Raw genomic sequence first — 15,627 nt, 5'->3', positions numbered from 1 at the left:
GGGGGGGGGGGGGGGGTCTGCATTTTGGCACCAGAGACAAGTAAGCGTTATTATGTTGCCTCTTGAGCAGTTTCTTAAAATAAATGCAGAAACTGGTTTGTTGTTGGCTTAATTACTCAAACATGTTTCCTAGACAGCAGCAGGGCATTTATTTTTATTTCGTTTATCCGGTACATGCTTATTTGTTTAGGATTCCTCCCTTCACATGAATATAGACAGAAAATGGTAATTAACTCATTAGTTCTGTTTACTGCAATATGTAGTTTAAAGCAGGATGGTGTTGGGGTCTCGTTGCAAAATCCTGTGCAAGCTGGTGGTATGGATGTTTGCATAACAGTAACACAGGGCTCCTTCAAAGCAATACATGGTGGTTGGAGAATAGTTACCTTTTAAAAAAACAATTTTTTTTTAATTCTAATTTTTAATTTCTAAGCATAGTACTAGCAACTGGGAGCTCCTGAAATCTGATCTGACAGGAACTTGTTTTGTGGTGTTGGGTGAGTTTGCAGGTTTCCCAATCTGTGAACTATAAGGATGTTAGTGTACTTTTGTGTCAGGAGAATTAACTGGGTGGTGAGTATGCAGCCTTAGGTAATGCAGTGACCAGGCAGAATCCAGTTAAATATCAGGCCATAAAAGCACCAGGTTTGTACCAAGTGTTGTGGAAGTAATAGTAATTCCATTCTCTATTCTTCATCTGGCTTTGAGATCCAACTGGACTTCTGCTATCTTTCAAAGATCTTCATATGCCTATGTTACGTGCACGTTTGGGTAAGGATCTTCCAAGTATGCAGTTCTGCTGTGATTTATCATCTGAAATGGGATCTTCACCTAATGACATACACTTAAGTAACTTATTACATGGATCTGGTAAAGGGGCCTAGTTCTGCAGTCAGTGGGAGTGTAATACTAATGAAGGATTAGGACATAGTTAGGAATCTAATAGGGACTTATTTTTTGAGATTATTCTTGGCTCACAGATGCTCTAGACCAGTGGCTCCCAACCTTTTTATTCTGTGCACCGGTGCTGGGAGTGGAGTGCAGCATCGGCGGTGGCCGTGGGGGTGGGGGAGTGTTGTATTGTAGTAGCTATAATTGCTTTATAGTGCTATTTTTATAATGAATTATTTAGCTATTAAGATTAACTTTATCTTATGGTTTATTTTTCATAATATTTTAATCATTATTATTCTGTATCAAATATTAAGTAACCATGGAATTAACCATCTACTTTTATATTCCCTATTGCTTAGCATAAATATATTTGACCTGTTGGTCTCATGATTTTAGAACTTAAATTCAGTATAAGAAAAATGTTTATGTAAGGTCTGTGGTATGTCTGGTATGTCTGAAAAGGGGTAATGAAAGAATGAATGATGTGTGTATATGACAATGTGAGGGAAGACAGTCCTTTTGCAGCAGATGAAAATAGCCTTCTGTGGTTTAACAGTTAAAGGTTGCAGCGATATCAAGTCAGCAGTTAAGGATTACCAAATACTAAATCATGCCTTCATCCTGATGGCTGAAGATTACAAGCAACAAACCCCTCCCCCCCCCGAAGATTGCAGACCACAAAGCCAGAAGATCGTGTCCTACCAACCCCAGACCGCTAACAGGACAAGGAAGATGACCTTCACGTTTGACTTGGCGAAATCCATAGGCTTGTACGGACAGCTATCACTATAAAGATTGAACACAAAGAAAAGGCTTTGGGTCTGTCCATCTGCAAGAAATCATTTTGGGCATGTCCAACAAGACCTGACTCCATTCCTCATGGTTGGTTTGGCTGGCCACCAGACTGACTCGAGCAACTTTAGAACTTGGTAACACCTTAACCTTTTCAGGATTGTCTGACTATCTGTGTCTGTGCTTGTTTCTTTTCTATGAACGAATGCATGAGTATGTATGGGAATGAGTGAAGCAGATTAACCTTACTGTTCTTTATTCCTTATGTTTTATGTTCCAATAAATGTGGCTTTGTGCCTTATCCCCTGATAAGATTCGCGCTTGGTTTTAATTCACACTGTACATCCTATGCGTACAACAGGGACTCCCAGTATGCAGCATGGTTCATTATTTTTTCTGCACAGTGCTGCCAAGGTTGCCCCCATGGCCTTCATTTTGGTCATGACTTGGGGTTGGGAACTGCTGCTCTAGACAATGATGCACTTTGATGCACTTTATCCTGAACAGACCCCAGGATCCTTTGTGCTGAATCCCACCATGATTCAAAAGAAATACTATAACAGATGCTAGCATGGAATCAAAAGATGCTGGCATGCACAAATAGGGTACTCTAATTGTAGCTCATTCTTTTCTCATTTAAATAAAACCTTCCCTCATAGCAAAGGAAGACTAGGGAGTATCCATTGTCCTACTTTGTTCCTATAAAATATGCTGAGTACATAAACAACAGTGTGTGATCTCTTCAATGTGCACGATTGATCTTGAAGGTGGAGATGAAAACCTTTATGGAAAGGAAGCTTTCAGATCATGCACTTCACTACAGCATCTGGGCTTCTCGGCAGGAACCCTTCTGAATACACCTGCATTCTGGTGCATTCCAAGTTAAAGGCAGGGGGGGAAATGTTCTACAGAGATTTTATGAGCCCTAGAGATCATTGTTCAATCTCCTTCATGGCGAGAAACAGTATACAGAGATGAGTTGGGTTACACTTTTCCACTATATTAGGATTTGAACCAAGGGCTTCCAGTAGGGAGTGTATCCCCCTATCACATTGCTGTCAGGAACACATCAGTCAGTTAGAAACATCTTGAATAAAACCTGTTTTTAGAATGTGTGCATTCTGCGATTGTAGCAGTCAGGAAAAGGAAATGAATAATGGTATAAAAATATAGCGTGTACAGGATTTACTGTCAAGCTGTTCAGATTCTGGTGATTTCAGCTACTGAGTTAATCAGGCCAATCAGAATTAACATGCAGGCATGAAATGATAATAATATTCTCTTCTTTAGTATGAGGCTTGAGGGGAAGCTGGAGTCTTTTTCTGGAATCCAGTTTTAGGCATGATTTTTATTACTTCTGATCCAGGAAGTGCTATAATCATCAAAGAAGCCTACTTGTCAAGTTTCTTCAGCTCATCAAACTGCATGAACTTGGTCCTCCAGCTTAGGAGGAGTGGAAATATTCATTTGCTCGGCTGTCAGTCTCTAAGTCCTGAATTAATAAGTCTATGTCTTCTGATAGCATCAGTTTTGCAGTGTCCAGGGTCCTAGATGGAACTTCCAGCTAGGTGATGAAATAAAATTTGCCTGCAGGAAAAAGCTCATAATATCAGAGAAATTAATCAATACAGACACCTGTTCAACCTTGGGCAATGATCTTATCTAATCTCATAAGGTAAACCACCTGAGGGTCACATGTGAGTCTGCCAGAGAGAACTTCTGTTGCAGTTTAAAACTTGTGACATGGGTGCTTGTGTGACTGACTGTCTCTGTCTTGGGGCAGTTGATTTTCTGTATTGATTATTTCCTCTCCTTAGTCTGTGGTTTTGAAGGTGTTAATCCTTGCTAATTATACTGTTATCTAGTAGCTACTAGTAGTAGACAATCAACTGCCCCAAGACGGAGACAGTCAGTTGCACAAGCACCCATGTCACGAGTTTTGCCTGTCAGCAGCTTGAGGTGCAGTTCCCCCCAAACCCCTGTGCCTATCACCTTGAAACTTGGCAGGTTTTGTGGCTTCAGAAGGGGCCACCACCCTGCAGTTTTCACCCCCCTCTGGTGTAACACATACATGTGACATGAGTTTTGCTTTCAAGAATTTGGGGTGCAGTTTCCTCCAAGCCCCTGCACCTATCTTCTTGAAGCTTGGCAGGCTTTATACTCTCAGCAGAGGCTACCATCCCCGCAAGTTTCATCCAAATCAGACAAAAAACAACAACGTTATAGCTATTTCATTGATACCCCATTATACCCTATGGCTGGATCTCCGAAGCAGCTCCAACATTTTTCTGAAGCGGTTCGGAAGCTCTGAACCTCTTCGGAAAGCCTAAGGAAGCCAGTGCTTCGATTTGGACATGCTGCTTCAGCATCTGAAGCATCCAAATCTTCTCTGGATCTGAAGCACAGTCCGAAGCCTCACACAGCCCTGCTAAATACTCGGCTTATGATGGTAGTCCCAGATGCCACCTGAGAACAAGTATACTGTAATTTATACTAATAGAACGAGTCCCTGTTCCAAAAGAATTTACTATCTGGAGGCTTGTTTATGCCTGTAAGTTGTATCAGTATTAGCAGAGGGGTGATTTTAAAGCCGTGTAGTGTAACCCCTTGTTTGGAAACTCTTAAAACTATTTACAAGAATGGATTTTTTTGTTTAGATGTATACTGGAAGAGGATTAAGTTTAAGCTGAAAAAGCCACTCTTATTTAGGATTAAGTATATCTTCACGGAGAGCCATTCTAGTACAACTGTATTAGTTTACTTTCCTGAAGTAATTGTATCCATTTAACTGGTAAAACTTTTCCTTGTAGATAAGCCCTAACCAGGCCAGATAGATGCAGGGTAGGGGCACCTGGACAGACTCTTTGGCTTTCAGTGATAAATGAACTATATGCAGGACCCTCTCAGCCATTTCTTTTCCAAAACTCACATGGCTGGAGAGGATGTAGGGAATGCTACCTGGCTCCTAGAGCTCCAGGTGAGGGATGCTGGATAGGCCCCATTTTATCCCTAGCACCTTATAAAGCACCTTATCTTAAAACTGTTTGCTCATCTGTCCCCATTTGTTAGCTGTTTGCTACTGGAAGGCTGTAGGACCTCACTCCTCTGATGGCTGGAAACCTAATTTTCAGCGAAATTAATTCAGTGCCAGTTTACATCCATCTGTTCTTATGCCAGCATTGTCCTTTATCTGAATAGCTCTTCTCTCTTCCTGGTGTTTATCCACCTGATGTATCTGTAGACGGCTATCTCATCCTCTGTTGCCCATTAGCTTGCATGGTTAAACAAGCAAGCTTTTGTAAGACAGGATCTCAATTCTTACCTGACCAGTTCCACTTGGGATTCATCTTTCTTGAATGCAAGTGACCATAGTTGTACATATTCTATGGTGTCTATCCAATGCTTTGTACAATAAATAGTATTATCTCTTCGCTATATCTACTGAAAATACCTAAAAGTGCATTTCCCTTTTTCATAGCCAGATCACGGTGGTGGCTCATGGTCTTTTTTTTTGTTAGACTAGTGCCCTCAAGTCTTTCTCTTCTTCAGTTGGTTCCAACTGACAAGCTGCCAACTTAGAGCAGAAATGTTTATTACTCCCCAATTTTTCTCTGACATGACAGTATCTTGCAACCTTGTGTTATCAGCAGAGTTCACCTGCATACTCCCACATTTTCTGTTAATATTAGTGAATATTAATTTCCATTTACATTGATGGAAATGGAGAGTGCAAGGAATTCTTTAGTGGGAAAGGCATTCTAGAAATAGGGTGAGGGCAAAGGACTTGAACCATTTTAAGACTTAAGTGGATAAGTTCATGGAAGTTAAGGTATGATAGAACAGGGAGTTTGGGCTCAGAAATCTGTGGGGTAAATGGAATCATGTCTTTGCAATCCTCATTTTGGAGTGCAGAGGTATCCCTGTCATAGTGATAGGTTTCTAGTAATCCCATGGTTCAGGGCATCTGCTGATCACTAGTCAGGTCCAAAAAAGAATTTTTCACTCCATATGAATACTGGTGACTTTTTTTTTCACTTTCCTCTGAAGCACTGGGCTGTTGCTTACAGCTAGGCCTTGAGGCATTTGACTAGGGTCTATTGATGTTTCTGCTGATACTTTAAAAAAAAAAAAATTCAAGAGGTTCCTGGCTAGAGGGGTGTCCAGAACTGGACACAGTACTCCAGGTGAGCTCTCACTAGTGCCAAATAGAGCAGAAGACTCACTTCACTTGACTTGCATCATGTAGTTCTGGGACTATTGAGCAGGAACTCCTTTATTATTAGCCATAGATGGACAAGAACATTGTTCAATAGCACACATGTGATGTGGATACATCTTAATCTGCTTCCTGGGTCAGGCTATCTTTCCCATAGATTATTTTCTCATCAAGTACTTTTGAACACAATTGATGCATTGTCCTTAATGGCTGTTTTAAGCCTAGCCTATAAATAGGAAACAAAAGCATAGGGCTTCAATCAGGATATTAATTTGTTACATTTTAATTAACTTAATTTATGAATGCATAGGCATACTTATTGGAATTTATTATTTTTCTGCTTTTAAGCAGTCTTTAGCTAACCACGGCAGCACTGCGATGGGTTCCCCAAGGAATTCAGTCCTTGTATTTTATTTTACACAATGCTTTTAATGAGGCTTGTAAGCAAGAAATGGAGGAAGTGTTTATAAGAGGTTTTTCTTTTCTGCCATGGAATTAATGAATTCCAGGGATTCATAGAAACACCTATTTACAAAGATCTGCTTTGTGTCCTTTAGTATTCTCTACCATGCAGGCAACTTGCTTTAGGTAAGAGGGCAGTTTCAGTGTATATCTATTCACTTAGTAGAAAGAATATATTAAAATAAACAGTGAATACATTTAGGGAGCTTTACATCTTTCTCTGATATGTAGTTAGAAGGATGATCCTGAGAGAAAATGAACTTCATTAGTTCCCGTGGAAGACGTTGTCTCTTGGTAACAGAGATACTGGGACGTCTGACGTCAGGGGAAACTAGAGGGAATAGTTTGGGAGATGGGAGAATAAATACTTCTCAAATCCCGTCAAACAGTAGTCACGAGATTAGAAAATTGCCAGAGAAAACATATAGCAACACAGCTATCCCATGGGGGGAGATGCTAATAAGATAGTGACATCTGTGTAATTCCTTTGGGACTACTCTGGCACTTCATTAGGGGGATGTTAATGAGCAGTAGACGAAGACACTTTCACCGTTGACCTGTCTCTGGAGCGTCTAATGTCTGCTGTACGTCACGGCTCTGACTCGACTCCAGCTGAAATGAATGGCACTACAACTGTAAATTAGTTGCTGTATCCTTATTTTGTGTATAAAAGTATAGTCCTCTCTGCCTCATATATGCATTAACTCAGCACTTGTGAAGAGCGCTGGGCCAAAAGCTATGGGGACTGAAATTCTCTTATTCACAGGCAGGCAGAGCCCTACGCTTCTGTCAACGTGTCTCAGTCCTGGTATGGTTGGGACCTCCTCAAGGGGAAGGAAAGAATTTTACTCTATATTTATTCAGTCCTTGTGCCTTGTCTGCTGATAGTGCCAAGGAGACCAACCTGTAGCTAGTGAACACGGTCACTTTTGTGATTTAGAGTAGACTAGAAACTAGGTTAAGACCAGACTATTCTGTTCATCAATAGCTCTCCTCTTGCCCGGAGGGAAGGGTGCATTAGTTTCTTTATGGACACTCAGCATTATGTAGTAGAACTTGCTCTGAAAGGCAAAAGATTTCCCTGTGTAAGTTTTAAGGATCCAGGTTTGTAGACCACTGAAGAGCCTTCAAATACTAATGAGTTTCAGTCAGTATTGGCCAAGGTCACATTAGAAACAGTGACCCTATGAGTGAAAGGCTCAATATCCCATTACCAACCCTCTGAGCCAGCCAGTCATGTTGATGGATATACTTTCATGTTTCTCAGATATTAACTATATACACTAGAGAGAGAGACTACAGCCACTTTCTCTGATGCAAGAAAAATCTTTGAAGGAAAGCAGAAAATGGTATTAATTTTGATTAGTATTTATAAATAATAATACTTCTGCAGAGCTGCAAAAGAAGCATTGTACAAAATATTAAAAAATCCTAAAGATTTTAAAGTAGGAAGATATCCTTTTGGGACACAGCCTGGAAATTTAATGGCCATTCAGTTTGTAATTTTCTGTGTGGGGATATCAGATCAAACAGAATTTTAAGCCAGCAGCAGCATGCCTTATTCCAAAACCATTCATCCTCTGCTAATTTGCCTCATGACATATAGTACAGTACCTTTAGAAAATTCTTAAATAGATTAAAATTGTATTTAGGAATGAATTCATCTTGAGCTTTATGAGCTGCAAAAGTGCAAGTTAATTGAAACTATAATATTAACTTGGAAACATAAAGAAGTGCAAGCATATTTAAAAGACAAAGAGAAAAATCTGTAAGCATCAGTTCATATGCAGAGATCAATATAATCATTTTGCTTATGGTTCGCTACATGCAGCATCTTGATCAGCAACATTTCTATATAGCTTGGAGAGTGTTTCTCCTTGCATAATGCTGTCGCACAAAGACTGAAGCATTTTTGTGGCATTTACCAGGTTTTGCCAATTCTAGTGAGAACAAAATGCCAAAGCTTACTTTCAAAATGATAGCCAATACCAATTAATACAACTTGTACAATAATTCAGCCCTTTGTTTGGAATGGGGGCTTTCATTGCAGGTTGTACAGCACCTGACACAGTTGGGTCCTGATTTCTTTTGAGGCCGCTAGGTGCTAGAGTCCTACTAATACCATATGTTAATGAAGAGTGCATCCTATATTCCCAGTAGAACAGACTGAATATTTGTTACAAGCCAGTTTTAGTGCAAAAGAAACCCAACTACTGTTCCCAGTGAAGGGAGTTTTAGTGCCAGTAATGCAGGCTTGTGATTTAATTTAATTTTTTATTTTTTTGGCACTGAAGACCATAGCTTCAATCCCTACTGACTGCCCCTGTTTGAGGTTAAGCTTGCCTATTGATTTGAGTGGGAGTTTCAAGTGCACGTGAATTAATTTGAAAATTATAGCATGATCAAAGCTTACCCATAAATAGTAATTTCTTGTAGTCTCTGGAATATACAAAGCCAGACTTTTTAAAGGAGGAAGTTTGTTGGAGGTGAGGGGGAGGAACTGATTCGTACTTTCTTTATGGCAGTTAATAAAATAATCCTTGCCAAAGTGAAACATTTACAAGAACACTTGACCGGCATGGTTTAAGTAGGGATGGTCATGTCTTGAGCAGGAGTTTGGACTGGATGGCCACTTGAGGTGGTTTTTTTTTTTTTTTAATTATTTGTCTATGATTTGAAGTCTCTGCAGTCAAAAGTAACACGAGTTTGTCCTGACTTCTAGACCAGTGTAATAGCCTGAGGATCAGGGTACTTGAGGTCCCGTTGCTTCCTCTGATAAAAGCAAGCCATAACATTTTTTTGGAAATGCCAACCTGATTTTGTTTGCAAATGTATTATAATGGTCCGGAGCAATGGAAACAGCCGTATATTTGTATGTTGGTTTATTTATTTTTAAACCTGCCATTTCGGAACTGACTTTTTTCCGAGTGAGCCATATTTTGTTTCCAGTTAATTCAGCCAGTAAATAATTCACGACAAATATAGTACTCATACAAGATTTGCCTAAATCAGAACTAGGGTGACATCCAGGCTGATGCATTAGGCAATTAAGTTATATTTAACAAAAGCCCAGTGGATTCACAGTGTCTGTGAATGATGGAGTAACTATACTATCTGCATTAATTCATTCAAGTATTTTTGCCTACATGAACTAATATATACAATGTTATGTAGTTGATATAATTAAATGCAACTGACCCGCTACTTCAAAACCATGATTTCAAAGCTTGCTGTCAGTGTTCTGCCAAATGGTAGATGTATAGCAGAATTGCGTTTACTAAATCCAGGGTTTTTAATAAAAAAAAAAAAAAGTTAATATTGTACCACAAACCCAGTATCCATTAAAAAAAAAAAAAAAAAAAAAAATCAAACCTTTCCCTGGGTTGCAAATTCTTGGGGCCCATTTACAGAAGTCCAGACTAGGTGTTAAACCAGTTAATTCACATTTTTTTTAACCCACTTTGTATGTGCATTGGTGTGCAAGGGTTTGCCCCGTCAAATATTTGATCTGGTTGAAATATTGCTGTGGTTTAATTTTTTGTAATGAAAATTGCTGTCTACATCATGGTGGGGGGAAAAAGTGGGAGGTGGGGAAACATTGACAAAATTTTTCAGTTGGCTCTACGCACAGATCCAGCGCGAGAATATGATTTCCCTGCTCTGCTTGCCATGTGGAGATTTGAGGGCTGAAGTGTCGTGAGTCTATTCTGGGTTGCGCTGAATTTGGAGATGGACAGGCAGGCCTTAAGAAGGGGATGTGTTCTCTGTACTGTATCTGAAATCGTTTGTCAGCACATTTTGTGCTCCTAATACAATGCAATTCCAGGACAAGGGAACAGTGGAAAGAGGAGCCAGGGGTTTTGTGACCATATGAACCAGTGTATAAGGAGACAATGTAGGAATTGCTGGCATTACACAGTCTGTAGAGGGATTTTTTTTATTCAATTCCCTCTTCCCTAACCCCACCAAGAGCTCCCCTACGCAAAGCCTGGTTTAATAAGTTCATAGCTGTTAGGGACTAAAAGGGACCTTACAGATCATCAGGTCCAGCCCCCCTAGACATACGCAGGAAAGACTGCTGGGATCAAAGGATCCCAGCAAGATGGGCATCAAGACACTTTTTGAATATCTCCAGGTTGTTTGATTTTAGTTCGTGATGTGGAATTTAGCATTTTTTTCCTCTTCTGGCATTAATAGTTATGTCCCTAAACTACCATTGAGTTGATCTGGGATTGAAAACGATGGCATTTATACAAATAACCAAAAGCTGAGTGCACTGGGAGAGAGAAAATCCGCTTACATTAATCACAAACAGCCAGCTAGGTAAGGACTCTCAGGAAGTGAATTTGTTCTTCTATAGCAGTAGAAATTGGTGGTGGGGGGGGGAACTTTTTAAACATAATCTTTTCTTTTGCTATATCTCTTGCACTCGGGCTAAAAGGAGTTCCATTTTCAGTCTGCAAAGGAGTTCCTGAAAGAAGATAAAATAATACAAAACAAACCTACCTCACTGTGGTTATTGTGGCATCATTATAAATATTTAATCACTGCTATGTTTGTCCATCTAGTTCTGCCTCTTCCTTTTAGCATCACAGGGACTTAGGAATTGTTTCTATTGCCTGTTGTAAATTGGTTTAGTTTTACAGACTCTGTCTGTTTAAGTGGATTCTTTGCCATTCTGCAGAACAGAGTGAAATTACCCCAACTGTGTTTTCCTGACACAGTTTTTTGTCTTTTCTGGCATTGCTAGGCTTTCACATTACTGTGGAAATGTTAGTAAGTAATGAACACTTTCAAGGCTTTTCAAAGGGACACGCTGCGGCCATGAGAGGTTATAATCCCTTTGTATTTAGAAATGATGTAATTTTACTCGCAGGCAGTACACAAATAAATAGTCAACTACAGTGGAGGAAGTTAATGATGAAAATCAGGAAGTAGAAACACAGGTCTAATTCTTCATGGGTTTGGACAAAGCTCTTAGCCCTCCTCTCTCCTGCCTTATATGCTCAGCCTAGAAGCCAGAGCTCCCGGGACAGTTGTGGACGTTCATGTATCCAGCTGTGCTGCATGCTCCCCAGGAGAATAGTATGATTTTTGAACTGAAGAAGACTTTGTCCTCCAGCCCCCCAGGGCTCAGAGAAGAAGTAAAGCTTAAAATCAGACCGTTAACTTGAGATTTGGGAAACTACTGTTCACTTCCTGTGTGGCCTTGGGCAAGCCCCTGATTTCTCTGTACCTTGGTTCCTTCTGCAAAATATGGGTAATAGTCTTAATTTACTTGTGAGGATAAATATGTTAAACATTGTGAGGCACATGAGTACCGAACTTACACAGGCACATAAGGGAGTACTTATGGAAGTGTTTCATGCTGCTAAATGAGGAAGCAGTAGAGCTTGTAAATTAGATTGCAAACGGTAAGCAATGCAGCAAAACAATGCCCATTTATCAAATGTCCACCTGCGGCTCTTTTTTGATGTCTGTTGGACTGCTGTGATTCCTATGTAGCAAGGCACTGTGGGCAAAAGAATTGGCATCTTTGGTCTCATTCATGCACAAAAATTATACCAGTTTAAACTGGCCTGGAGCAAATAATGTTGTGGTCTCATTTAGACCTGCTTAAAGCTGGCTGTATCTCTTTAGCTGTTAATTTCTAGGGGCAAGCTAAGCTGCTATAAACCACACTGGAATCAATTTAAGTCTCTCTGGACACAAAGTTTACATGGCTTTATCTAAACTGGCTTAAAAAAATCAGATCCTGAGGGCAGGGTAGGTCTGCAAATTTAGCTACCAAAGCCAGAGGAGCCAAGAATTGTTGGAAGAAGATATGAGCACGCTTCGGGAAGGCACCCGGGAGTCTGGAGATCTAGGTTTTATTTTTGTCTGCTACAAACTTCCTGTGATCTAGATTTCGAGTTAGCTGTTGTCATTGCCAGCAGATCCCACAGTTATTTCTGGTTTTAGGAAAAGGGATAACCTATGGGACCTCAAATTCTACAAGTGTGTTAACTTGGCAAATGCTGACTTGCTTGTGGTGACTATTTAATGCGAGTGCCTCCATTCACTTATCTGATGAATGCCAGAAGTTTGATGAGCCTAAACCCATTCATGATAGTAAAGTGCTTACAGATCTGGGGGGGAAAGATGCCACAGACCTAAAAAGTAGCAATTTCACCAATAAAGACCAGAGAGCAATCCAGGCAATCTACACTTCGTCAGTGCGACACATACATAAATTTAATGCCAGACCTTCACCAGAGAAGGTAGATTTCCAAAACTAAACTACAACTTTCTTATGAACATTCATCTGTTGGAAAGAGGTAGACACTGAAAATATGAATCTGTTGCAGCTGTTTAGTTTTCTTTCTTCTTCTTCTTCCTTTGAGTAAAATCAAAGCCACAGTTCTATTTTTAGGAAGCTATTGTTAGCTGCTCTTTTCAGCAATCATATTTTCAAATTTATGTTGTTGTGACATCTCCAATCTGGGTATGGCGGTTGCATGAATTAAGTTAAGTGCTGTTGTTCAGCTTGATTAGGAGCAAACTGAAATATCCCTGTCTCCTTTCCCTCCACTGGGTATTATTGGCACACTGCTAAATAGAGCATGTAGCTAGGCTTCTAGATCCTATATAAACCTTATTCTCTGGTTAGGGTCTGGCTGAAGTGACCAGCATGCTCACACTAAGTTCAGTGGGGAACTGAGAGGTGAACATCTTGCGATCCCTGTCACTGAGAGATTGCAGGGATGTAACTGCCTCAGCTGCATATGCTTGGATATTTTAATTGAAGCAAATAGCCATCTGGGGGTTATTCGTGCTTCCACTGATGTTGGGAACCAAAGTCCTAACTTTGTTAAGTGAGAAGAAGACAAAGGTAGGAGGAAAAAAAAGCTGTTGTTATCCATACTTTACTGATAGGGAAAATGAGGCCCATAGAAACTGTGACTTTCACTCAAAATCACCTGACAAAACCGCTTTAAAATCCCAGCTCAATGCTTTAACCAAAAGTTATTCTTTCTCTATTAGTTGCCAGTACAAAATGCATCACTACCTATCACTGCCTACAAAATGCATCTCTGCCTTCTAACTATTGTTAGAAGAATTCCTTTGAGATGAGATTAAGAGCTGTTTTGTTTGTATGGTTTTCCTTTTAGCATCCTTGTGTTTCAGTGAAAAAGACATTTTTCCCCCCCACTTAAATTTGTGAATGGGTTAGATTATCCTGGAATTTAGGATGTGGGCTAAGTCTCATTTTATATGTCAGAGCCATTGAATTATGGCTATCATTGGGAAAATCTGAGCCCAAAGGATTGAAGTGTGGTGTAGTGAGGCATGACCTTTTCTCTCTCCTGAGTTTTGAAAACCAGTAGAAGCTTTCCTGATAATGCTTTTTCTGAGTAGTATCCAATAATAGCCAAAGTGGCCAATGACCCTATTTCTGTTTAGAGAAGAGTGCACAAAAATGTATTTCTTACACATTTTGCCTTTGCCACATTTTTAATATGTTCTTAATGTGGCACTTCTGCTTATCCTAGCCTTCTTCAGAGAAAAAAAAAAAATCTTATAGAGAAATAGCTGCTTAAATCACGGCACCAGATACTCAAGCGATCTCCTTTTGAAAGCAACCAAGCCAGAGAAGAAAAATAGACAGTGGCCTCTTTCTGTTTTGAAATGTGACATTTTCATATGTGAATGTCCCAATGTAACAAAACCTCCTGTAATAAATGATCCCTACAACGCTCTCGATCTCTACCAGTCCCTGACCTTTCATGTGTAAGTACTGTGCTGAGGGCAGCCTCATATTTTGTCCTTCCTGTCAAACTCTGCCTTAATGCTTTAATTTCCTTGTGGCTGCAAGCAGAGGGTTTTGCAGGAAGGTGTGCGTGAATCGTGGGTTTGGGAGGCTACAAAATCCTACTTGCCTGCCATTGGGAAGCCCCATGGGGTGTATGGATGAAGGTACTGAGCGACTTAGGGTTGTACATCTCTGTCGGTAAGGACTGCAAAACCACCTCCTTCCTGCCCTCCTTGTGTCATCCTTCACCAGGCATGTACGCCCTTACCTTCCGCATGTTGTTTGCCTAACACTGTTGTTTAATGCTATCCACATGTCTATTTTAGGCTCTCTGGAAGCTATTTATTCAGCCTAGATTTAAACCACGATCCGTCTCATACCCTACTTTGGAAAACTGTGACTCAGCAGTGACTCAGGCTCTTAAGAATGAATTATAACATAGTGGGGGAAAACAGTCTCTCATTTTCAGTTTTCTCAAAGAGCCTTTCAGCGTGTGGAAATGTGGTTTCTATTGACAACAGAAGCATGTTTGAGTTTAGCAAGCCTTACTGTTTACATGTGTAAACATCATGTACTGTTACATTTGTACAGAAATTTTATTTTCTAAAATTGTTAGCTGCTCTTCTGTCTTTCTTTACAAAATGCAAGAGAATTTTTTATTAAATATGTGTGTGTTGAAGAGCACTGGGGAATTGATCAATAGAGAATGGATTCTTTTCATCTTAAAGCTGGTTTGTTATAAAATTAAGTTGCCACTTCCGTGTTTTTCTTCCCTTTCCTATACTTGCTGTCTGCCATCTCCTGCTCCTCTTGCCGCAGGCCTAATAGTTAGAGGCTTGAGCTGCCTGCATTGTAGGGGTGTGCGAAATGGGCCCTATTCAGTTTGGATTTGGATTTGGCTTAAATCAGGGACAGTCATTTGATTTGTTGATTCGGATCACTGTCCCCAATTTGATTCAGCTGAATATGAAGATTCAATGCTGATTCAGAGAGTCAGCAATTCGGCTGTAGCCATGGCTTTAAGTGATTTTCCTACATACCTCAAGGTACAAGGTGCGGCTCATGAGTGCTGTGTTGCTGGGGCGGATGGTGCATCCAACAGGAGGGTGGGGGGGGAGGTGTGGGGGGCCACGTGATCGGCGGCAAACCTGAACGTGGACTGGAATTACTTCTGGTCCACCAGGGAGCATACATGGGGGCCCCCACACCCCCCCAACCTGGCGATCAGCCACAGGAGGACCCCAGGTGCCCCCCAGACCAAGGAGGCACCAGTTGCTGAGCTGGGAGGGCATAGGGCGCCCCCCCGTGTACTCCCTGGTGGACCCAGAAGTGGACCAGAAGTCCTTCTGGTCCACTTCCGGGTCTGCTGTCAAGCACGCTGGGGAGCCCCCCGTGCTCCTGTGGGGTGCTCCATCTTCCCCACCATCGCAGCATTCATGAGCCACCTGCTACCTTGAGGTACATAGGGAAA

This window comes from Gavialis gangeticus, unplaced genomic scaffold (assembly GCF_001723915.1).
Source record: "Gavialis gangeticus isolate Ggan-Ray unplaced genomic scaffold, GavGan_comp1, whole genome shotgun sequence".
NCBI classification, from domain to species: Eukaryota; Metazoa; Chordata; order Crocodylia; family Gavialidae; genus Gavialis; species Gavialis gangeticus.
Note: the sequence above shows the minus strand (reverse complement) of the source record.